This window comes from Megalobrama amblycephala, linkage group LG11 (genome assembly GCF_018812025.1).
Source record: "Megalobrama amblycephala isolate DHTTF-2021 linkage group LG11, ASM1881202v1, whole genome shotgun sequence".
Taxonomy (NCBI): Eukaryota; Metazoa; Chordata; class Actinopteri; order Cypriniformes; family Xenocyprididae; genus Megalobrama; species Megalobrama amblycephala.
Genome location: NC_063054.1, coordinates 11,909,953 through 11,921,189, shown reverse-complemented (window position 1 = coordinate 11,921,189; position 11,237 = coordinate 11,909,953). Strand labels below are relative to the sequence as shown.

General features: G+C 42.2%; 1 pseudogene; it reads right to left on the bottom strand.

The window, feature by feature from the left end:
• Positions 1-3,386: 3,386 nt before the first annotated feature.
• The window catches only part of LOC125278733, a 43,983-nt pseudogene continuing 36,132 nt past the window's right edge, over positions 3,387-11,237 (bottom strand).

Below are 11,237 nucleotides of genomic sequence, written 5' to 3'. Positions count from 1 at the left end.
ATTAATTGAAATACTCAAACAACTACCTGCATCAGAGTAAAAATGTAAACAGTAAAAGAAAAAAATAAATATAAATTCTTCCTTTTGGTGGTTGTGGTTGTCTATAAAGAGCTTCTTGGCACCTGTGTGACATTTACAGTTCATCCAATATTATTAATCAAAATTCCAGAGAAATGTTTGAGTCTCTTGGAGAATGAGACAATGAGCTTTAATCTCAGAAAGTGCTGTTCTTAGAAACAGAGACCTGTGGAGAAAAACAACAACATTAGACATATTGTTTGTTTAACAATAGCAAAATAGACCATTTTAGACCAATAGCAAAACAGATGTTTTGTGGGCGGAGCCTACCTGGTGGCAGAAAATGACAGTTCTGCAGTAGCAGTCTGTGGAAGACATGGTATAAAAGAATAAAAAAGGTAATAGCGAATTTATATCAAACAATTCTGACTTTTTTCATGCGATGCTGAGTTTATATCTCACAAATCTAAGAAGAGAAATCAGAATTGCGAGGTATAATTTATTATTGCCTTTTTCCCGAGAATTGCAAGTTTATATCCTGCAATTCTGACTTTTTTCTCAGAATTATGATATAACTTGAAATTGCAAGTTATAAAGTCCAAATTACGAGATATAAACTTGTAATTGTGAAAAAAAATGTCAGAATTGTGAGATAAAAATGTTATAGGTTTAAATGTTGTCTATGAAAAATGTTATAGATAGTTTAAATATTATTTTGTGATTTAACTCTAGGGTTAATATTATGCCTCCTATGAACTGTATATGTGAATATTATGTAGATGTATTGTTAACATCAAATTCATGCTTTAATAGTAAGGTAATTGTGATGTACTGTAACTGACTCTAACTCCGAAATGGTCTATAGTCGCAGATGTTTATGGTTACAATTGCCATTAAATGGACAGACTGAACTGATGACAATAGATCTACATAACATATGCAGTTCATAGGGGGTATAATGTATTAGCCCAATAACAGCATGAAATAATATTTAAACCTATAACATTTTTATCTTAAAATTCTGACTTTTTTTCCTCGCAATTGCAAGTTTATATCAATTCAGAGGGGGAAAAAAAGTCAGAATTGCAGGATAAACTTGCAATTCTGAGGAAAAGGCAGAATATCAATTCTGATTTTTCTTAGAATTGTGAGATCTAAACTCAAAATTACTTTATTTTTTTTTATTCCGTGGCTTCCATAGACTGATATTGCAGAACTGTTGTTTTCTGCCATCAGGTAGGTTCCACTCACAAAACAAATCATCACTGTTTGCAAACACCCAAATGGTTTATAACAAAGCATCAAAATCTGAAAAAAAATTGTAATGGTTATTTTAGAAGTACATAATTATATATTGTATAAATATATAAGGCTCCACCTTCAACCCATCAACTCTCCGCTAGCTTCGCCCTCATTTAGCTAACACTGTTTCAGAGATGCGTCTGTTTGGGAGTGTTTTCACTATCGTACACCAGTGAGTAGAACAAACAAAAACAAAGAATGACAGCAATGACAACAGCAAATAAATAAATAAATAAATAAATAAATAAATAAAACCCAAATAGTCGTGTCCTGTTTTCTGTGTTAAGTCAGAAATTTGAGTCATAGCCATCAGATCATTTTTTTGGCAATTTTGTCTTGTCTTAAAAAATTGCATTAAGTATGATAGATAGGATAAACATACACCGTTATGTGTGGCTTAAGGTAGACATATCATGAAAATCTGACTTTTTCCATGTTTAAGTGCTATAATCGGGTCCTCAGTGCATCTACCAACTCAAAAAACATGAAAAAGGACAACCCAGTAACTTTGTTTTGGCAAGCCTTTCTCTGCAAGCATGTGAAAAAACAAGCCGCTCAAATTTCGCTACTCTTGTGACATAGGAAGGGGAACTTATTATAATATTACTGCCCCTTAATCTGCATGTTTCCACCCACGGCACTGTCATTTTGTTATCACAAGCGAAAACGGTGTACCAGTTCTAACGCAAAAGTTTGAACAAAGCATGCTAACTGTTCTGTCATTGGCTGCACAGACGAGCACAGTCTCGTTAGCTTGGATAGCCTGCAAGTTGACCCTGGTAAGCTCAATTGCTAAAAAAAGGAGTGTTTCTGATTGTTTCTATTATGGAACAAATATTAGACCATTCACAGCATTTGATTGCAATCATAAACGTTAGCCTTTTGTGTATGGCTCTGTTTGGCAAACAGGTATGTATAGTTGGCATCCATATGGGTTTTGCACAAAAGATTAACATGACAACCCATGCTAATCGATCAGCTGAATCAACTCCACAGCAGCTACATACATTTATCCACTAACTATTTAGAAACATCCAGTTGCATTCTAAAAGTTGTAACTTCTTCCAACTCACCATCAAAGTCTCACCATCAGTGTCTGACTCCGGTTTGAACAATGTAATGCTGAACACTCCAGCTTTGTTGTTGTTGAGCAACCGAAGTGCGAGCTGTTAAAGCTCCATCCTCTTTTGGAAAGCGGGCAGGGAGCAGTAGCTCATTTGCATTTAAAGGGACACACACAAAAACTGCATGTTTTTGCTCACACCCAAATAGGGGCAAATTTGACAAGCTATAATAAATTATCTGTGGGTACTTTTAGCTGAAACTTCACAGACACATTCTGGGGACACCAGAGACTTATATTACATCTTGTGAAAAGGGGCAATAATAGGTCCTCTTTAAAGCAGATGTGTTCATAATTTTTTTTTTTTGTATAATTTTCTTCTCAAAGATTTCTATGAATTCAAGGATTTTAGTCGATTTTCATTCATTCATGTTGAGGGGGGCAAGATGACTTTTTACGAGACGCCTTTCACCGGGGCTACGCCGTTGCTTGGAAGCACTTGGAGGGAGTTTGCTCTTCTTTACTCGTGCTAGTCCTGTTTTCCTTGAAATGGGACACCTGCTGCTTCGCCTCCTCCTTCCCTGGGAGATTCTGTCTGATCTGGGAATCGGCACAAAGATGAAGTTGCAACAGTAACTGGCTGTCTGTCACGGCTGGTAGAGCCTCCCTCAGGATAGCTGCCATAGTTACGGCCGACGGCGGCTTCTATTGCTGCCGCTATTGGTGCCATGACAACTAAAGGCCAGACCCATTAGATCCTCATGCACCCTCACTTCCTCCTGAAACACAAATGCCAGCTGTTTACTTGTCTCTAAGTGTTTAGTGGCCTCTTCATTACGGGACATCAGCATGAGTTTGGTGTGAATACTGCAGAAGTGCATCTCACTCAGTAGGACTGCTCATTTCACTGTGGATTTGTTTGTGGACAGGACATTTGGTGTGTAGTTGGCTCTGATTGCTTTCCTGAAGCTCTATGTGAATGTTCTCAGTTGTCTCTGAGATCCTAGGGTACAGTGATAGGGACTTTGTAGGCAGAGTTTTGAGAGGAGGGCCTGTTGGAATTGACTGGCCGGATTCCTTCCGATGTGACGATTTTGTTGTATGTGGTGTTGCAACCTGCATACTTGATCACATTAAACTCTCCCTTCATCATCTTCACCCTTGCCAGCCACCAGCTGCAGAGTTCTTGCTCGTTGGGTCTGGAGTAAATGTACACCTCATCTCCCTTACAAATCTCCTTGTGGTAATCGGCTGAGGGCGTCAACCTCATGTCACTGAACGGCAGCTGTCTCTCTAGTTGCCAACTGTTTTCAAAGACTATTACAAGTGAGTCTTCGTGTACATCCTTGATGAAATCCTTGTAGCTACCTAAAGCAGAGAAGCTCGCGGGAGTGTAGTTAGTGGTGGGTCTGGTGCTGGACTGATGCTATCTGATGACAGTAGATGTAAACAAGGTGTTAGCACAACAGCTAGCACTGCGGCTAATCAATGGTCACCGACACCTGGCACTTGAACTCATGGTTCCTGCATATGTTGGGGTGATTTTTGTAAGAATCCCCGCTACTATGTCTGAAAATGCAGTTGTGACCTTTGTTCTTTAACTCCCTCGGGTTGGCGGTCACGCCGGCGTGATCACCGCGTTTTTTTTCTAACCAGTGTGAAAGAGACTCAAAATACTCCGTCAATGTTGCACATACAATTAAGAGCTATACACCATTTTAATCTGTGGAATATCTTCTTTTATTTGTGTACACTCAGAGTAAAAACAAAATGTTGTGCTTTTTGTAAAATAAAGAAAACTAACATGATGCGTGATCTCTCGTCTCCCTCTGAACAAAGTCCAATCTGATAGTTCTCAGAAAATGAACTGTAACTTAGTGAATACTAATCACAAAAAAATTAGACTTGTGTCTAAAGAAACATTGAAATGTCAGGTTTTAAATCGTGTAAGTCAAATCGAAAACAAAAATTCTGTGTTTATGTAATCTGTATGAAAAGAGAGCCATGTCAGAAGTCCTTGATTCAGCTCATTATCCGCTAATGCGGCCACGCCCATGGAGCCAGAGCTATTCAGACGCAAATTCAGTCAATACATGTAAACATCATCTCAATCGTGTATTTATCATCTTGAAAAGTGTTTTGAATAGCCATAGTTAGCGATCTCTGGCCTCTGTTAGTTCAGTTATTTCCTGGATTGCCTATTCTTATTTAGCATTGGCATTTGTGGCCTAAAGGTGTACAGAGCGCCCTCCGGCTGCAAGTATGAATTGAAAACACAGTATCCAGCACTCATATAATAACAATAAATTCTGATAAATATTACTCCTCTGAAGAAAATTGACATAAACATGAAATCCATCAATATTTCTCCAATTGGCTGCTTTTAAGCTAAAAGCCTAATGAAATGCCAAGAGGTAACAAACTGTTCGACACTTTGCCCTAATACACCCGGCGCAATGCACGCAAGGCGCAGCGCAAGTGTGTTTGCTATTTGCGTCCGGCGCCGTTCGCGTTTTCCCGTTCAGCGCCACGTCCTTAAATTAGTAAATGCATTTGCGCCAGTTAGTGCGCCCATGGGCGTGCTGGTCTAAAAAAGAGGTGTGTTCGCGCATGCCGGCGCATTGTTATTTTAAGGAGCGAAAATAGACTGCGCCATGACCAACTAAACCTGGTCTAAAGCAAAGTCAATGGCGCAATATTTTTTGTTAGAGCGCATGGTAGAAACGCGCTCTGGGTGCGTCCAGCGCGTTGATCTTATTACACACAGCTCACACAAACATGCCAAATAAAAAACAAAAGGATTACAGAAAAGAATATTATTGGGGCTACATAAATATAAAAATGATGAATAGTCATTGCTGATTGAATTAGTTTTTTCATTGAACTACTTATAATGTGAACGAAATAATTAATTGAACAATCGCCCACACACATTATATTAACTCATCGCGTGAGAGAATAGCAATCCGCCATGGCGCGACATCTCGCTCTTAAAGGGAATGGGAGATGACCTGATTGGTTTATTGAACACACCCATTACTCATTAAAAATGGGACAACCCATTTCAAAAATGCCCCGGCGCACGGACCGTTTATCCGTCGTTAAAATAGCAAAAGTGGATTTGGACACGCCCTGAGTGCACCTGCGCCGTGCGCTTTACACTTTGCGTTTAGATCGTTAAAATAGGGCCCTTTGTATCATAGAAATACATTATATTTTAAAGAATATAATAGAATACCATTATTTTAAATTGTAATAATATTTCACAGTATTGCTGTTTTTTCTGTATGTTTGATTTACATTATGATGAGCTTGAGACATGATCAACAGAGGGTCTTTTCACAGCCTACCTGTCTGAAAGACCTCATTATTATGCAGGTCATTAGAGCTCTTTATGCGATTCTTTTGTCTTCTCAGGTGAGAATCACCCATTATTCGTGATGATTCACACCTCCTCGCATACTGTGTTTCTTGACCAAAGATGTTTTAGAAAATTTAAATCTCTCTATTGTTTTATATGAAGGAGCAGGAATGATAATTTTTACATAATTTTGAAGCAAAAACTCTAGTCTATAACCTCCAATACCCAGAAGTCTTGTGAACACAGATTTAATATATATATTTTGGCTTTATTTCAGTGACTTAAGTTTTTTGTGTTTTTTCAATAACCACGCATAAACGTTATTCCTTCAAAAATACAAACATGTACATACATGTTCCTCACATATTATTGTAGCCTAGTTTGTGCTGAATACAGTGTAATGACACTTGTGTCATTAATGTGTTTATGAACAACTGAAAAAAGCACAAATGTCAGGGCATGTCAAAACTTCTCCAGGGCCCCAAAAATCCTCAGACCCCTGAGGGTTAATAAGACTTTTAAAGAAAAGGTGCTGCTTCACCCCTCCTCTCCCAACACCTTTAAGGACTACCCACAGAATGATTATAAAATACAATGTATGCCTGCCTTAGATAGACTTGTTGACTGCAGCGCAACAGCACATTCTCAATAAAAAATCCTGCTGAAGACATAACCGAGTTTCCTGGTCTTTGCTTCTGGCCTCACCCAGCCACCTTGCTCCCTACTAAAGGAAACAATTAACCCAAATCTGATAAAACTGTGCTCACCCAGCCACCTTGCTCCGCAATCCAGTTTGTTAGACGGTTGTTGATGAATCCCGTTATAGCGACCTCAACTGCATGTTGTCATGTCAGGGCAGTTTTCTTTCATATAGAGTCCTAGTGTGATGGCAGCCTTGAGGAGCTGCTTCTCCGAGGCCACTTCTGCTCTTTCTCCAACCCACATCATACACATGCTGTCCACGCTATCAGTGAACACAGTCACCACCTAGAGAACACACAGGTGTTACTGGCTACAGTTGTTGTCTAACATTAAACATCAACACAATTTACTTTGTTATGTGGCTACCATGTAATTAAAGGAAAAAGCATTTTAAGCTGTCAGAACCAAATTAAGATTACTGCATACATTTTGTGGTTGCTCAAGAAGTCTCATTTTTACTAATTTCAGGAAATAAAATTAAGCCGATATCAATAGCACTTAATTCCCTGTAGAGTAGAGGTCAACCGATATTGGATTTTAAGGACACGATAACTAAGTTGCCAACTGATTAACCAATATTTTTTAAAACTGATACTGAATATTTTACTGAAGTAAAATAGTGCTGAACTTTATTTAAGAAAAAACAGTATTGACAAAACCATGGAAATGTATTGTACTTCTGTAATCTGTTTGGCCAATATGATATTATTACGATATTAACTGAGGGTGCTCTTGCTTTCGAGAATCCTCTAGCACCTGACTAAAGGGTACATTTACATGACAATGTCAGTCCAGTAGTTGGCGATGTCACTTTGTAAAGTGCACACGCACATGACATCACCGTTTTCATGGTTTTGTAATTTTAGACAGAGATGATAATGGTATGGTTTTCAAAAACTAGCACTTTGAATCCTGTTTTCAAAAGTTTGCTTTTTCAGGCCACCAAAACACTTTTGTCGTGTAAATGAATGGCCAAAAGCATTAGTTTAGCATAAGTTTTCAGTTTTTAGTTGAAAACTGTCTTGTGTAAACAGGTCCTGAGACAATAGAGCTGAAATTGTATTTATATGTGTATATTTTTCTTGTTCTCTTTTATAGCACATTATGATTATAGTCAAAATTACAAAATATGCATTACAGTGAGGATAAAAAATGTAACTGAAATCAGATCCTGATCCAGATACGTTTCTCTCTGCTGCATGAACATAAATTGCTGTTCTCGGATTACTAGCTTTAAATACACAATATGCAACAATCATGACATTTAAAAAATTTGCTTCTATTTTTTTTATGTGTCAAAACAATCACATCTGGCATCTGTGATAGTTTTTACTACCTCTTTAGAGGCTGCTCTCGTACTGTGTAATGATAGCGGACCCTTCTCAGCCACACCCGAAATGGATGCAGATAGGAAAAACATTCGCTGTGGATTATTGCCTATAACTGAATCGACAAAATTGATATATCGTCCAACCTCTAACTATGAGAGACTCAGGAGCAAAGTAACATTGATAAAATATCCAATGTTCACAAAGTGATTCAAACACTCTTTAGAATAGTTGATCGTTGTCTGAAGATGAACCATTTGTACTCACCTGATCAGCTGCAGCTCTCTGCACATTCTTTATCAGTGGCTGGATCACTTTTTCATCATAATCATCACCCAATTCCCTAAGCTTGGAGGCTATTTTTGCAGGGTCAAATGAATTCTCTGAGGAACAAATAGTTTTAAATTAATTTCTGATAAACTTAAAACAAGTGCACTTATATGTTTTTACAAAATATAACAAAATAATTCCAAGAGAGGAAACATTTATTAAGGAAGTTGTCATAATGGCAGACTTTTAATTATGTAATTCATATAATTTTATCTGTTGTCACCACAGTTGGTTTTGGGTCTTATATTTATGTTCCCTTTCAGTCGGTCACGTTCAACGTCAGAACATACTGATGAATGGGGTCTCCGCCCGAGAGCCTAATCTCCTTTGTGTGGTAACAAAACGCGCCAATTGTACGTCGAGTACCTTGGTCGGCGGAATTTGCATCGCAATCTCCACCCCACTCAGTGGGTATACAAGGAGCAGCATGGAGTACTTGCATTCAGGCTTTCGCTTCGCAGCCGAGCACTTCATTGTTGCTTTGCCTTTCACTGTAGTGTGTTTCTATGAGGTGAGGATTCAGGCTGCATTGCCTCCATCTGGGATGCCAGTGTTGCCCGAGTCTGATACCAAGCTGACGGCCATATTTTCCCAGGCAGCTGAGAGCATCGGGCTCGAGCGGAACCCTCCACCTGTTCAAGGCCTGTAAGTTCTCGTCCACGCTTGTGTGCAAGGTTTACAGAGCTGCGGGTCAGGCCGCTTCCGCCTTGCACACCATGGCCATCCTGCAAGTACACCAGGCCAAAGTGCTCAAACAGCTGCACGAGGGCAGTGCTGACCAGGTATTAATGCAGGAGCCGCGCACTGCTACCGACCTTGCTCTATGGGTGATGAAGGTCACTGCACGGTCCCTTAGTGAGGTGATGTCCACTTTGGTGGTCCAGGAGCGCCACCTATGCCTAAACCTGGCTCGGATCGGATGCAGCTCCCCTAACTCCCTGGTCTCCCAGGCTGGCCTCTTCGGTGATGCGGTCGAGAGTTTTGCCCAGCAATTCTTGGCCGCCCAGAAGCAGTCTGAGGTGATTAAACACATCCTGCCCCGGCGGCCTGTTGCTGCCTTCACACTGACGCCGGCTCAGCCACCTCGTCACCGAGGGCGCCCCTCTCAGGCATCACAGCCCGTTTCCAACCTTCCCAAACCTGCCAAGCATCAGGCTAAGCGGCGATCTTGAGACGTGCCTGAGACTGCGATTGTTCGTGCTACGATGATGGCCAAGGATGTTCCTGTCATACGAACAGAGGTCACGACCCTGCTGGCAAAGGGCGCAATCGAGCCGGTCCATCCAGCTGACAAGAAGTCCAGCTTCTACAGCCCTTACTTCATAGTACACAAGAAAACTGGTGGGTTATGACCAATCCTAGACTTGCGTGCCTGAGCTCTTCACAGGCTTCCGTTCAAGATGTTAACGCCCAAACGCATTTTTGAATCGACCTGAAGGACGCGTACTTTCATGTCTCTATTCTTCCTCGACACAGAACGTTCCTTCGGTTTGCTTTTGAGGGGCAGGCATACCAGTGCAAGGTTCTCCCTTTTGGGTTGTCCCTGTCTCCCTGCATCTTCACAAAGGTCACGGAGGGAGCTCTGGCTCCTCTCAGGGAACAAGGTGTCCGTATCCTCAACTACCTCGAGGACCTGGCTGATTCTAGCTCACTCTTGAGAACAGTTGTGCGAGCACAGGGATCTGGTGCTCGGACACCTCGCCCGTCTGGGCCTTTGGGTCAACTGAGAAAAGAGCAAACTCTCCCCTGTGCAGAGGATCTCTTTTCTTGGTATGGAAATAGACTCGGTCACCATGTTCGCGCAGCTTACGAGCGAGCGCACTCAGTAACTGCTGAACTGCCTGAACAGCAGAGTGGTCACCCTGAAACTGTTTCAGAGGCTCCTGGGGCATATGGCATCCTCAGCTGTTGTCGTACCACTCGGGTTGCTTCATATGAGACCACTTCAGCACTAGCTTCATGGCCACGTTCCGAGATGGGCATGGCAACACGGCACGCACAGAGTGACGATCACTCCGGCCTGCCGTCAGACCTTCACCCCGTGGTTGGAACTCTAATTTCTATGGGCTGGTATTTCCCTAGAACCAGTTTCCAGGCATATTGTTGTCTCAACAGATGCCTCTGCCATGGGCTAGGGTGCCATGTGCAACGGGCATGCTATGTCAGGCTCCTGGACAAGACCCCGACTCCAGTGGCATGTTAAGTGCCTCAAGTTGCTGGCAGTATGGCTTCCTCTGCACCGCTTCAAGGCCCTGTTGAAGGACAAGCACATTCTGGTCCACACAGACAACACCGCAACCGCAGTGTACATCACCCATCAAGGTGGTCTATGCTCCTGCCGCATGTCACAACTCGCCTTCTCCTCCTATGGAGTCAGAAGCATCTGTGGTCTCTTCGTGCCGTTCACATCTCGGCAGTCTCACCCCGGGGAATGGAGTCTCCATCCCCAGTCTGTTCAGCTGATTTGGGAGTGCTTCAGAGACGCTCAGGTAGACCTGTTTGCCTCTCCAGACACTTCCCACTGCCACTTGTTTTACTCAACGGACCAGTTAACCACAGTTAACAAGATCAGGGAGGAGGCGGAGCAGGTCCTCATGGTTGCACCGTATTGGCCCGGCTGGACCTGGTTCTCCGAACTTGTACTCCCCGTGACAGCCCCTCCCCTTGCCAGTTCCTCTGAGGAAGGACCTTCTTTCTCAGAGACGGGGCGCCCTCTGGCACCCGAATCCCGATCTTTGGAACCTGCACTTGTGGGTTCTGGAAGGGAAAGTTTAGGTACCTTGCCACCTCAGGTGGTAGCTACCATCACTTCAGCTAGAGCCTCGTCTACTAGACAAGCCTACGCTTTGAAGGGGAACCTCTTCGTCACTTGGTGTCAAGAAGAGCCCTGGGAATGGCCGATTGGGTCGGTGCTCTCCTTCCTTCAAGAAGGGTTGGAATGAAGGCTGTCTCTTTCCACCCTGAAGGTCTATGTGGCTGCCATTGTGGCTCACCACGATCATGTTAATCCGCCTTGCCCTCATCAGGTTCCCTCTTGGGACCTTGCAGTGATTTTATCTGTGCTGCAGAGAGCTCCCTTCAACCCCTCGGGCTCTCATCCAGACCCCATTAGTCAGTATGTTCTGACATAATG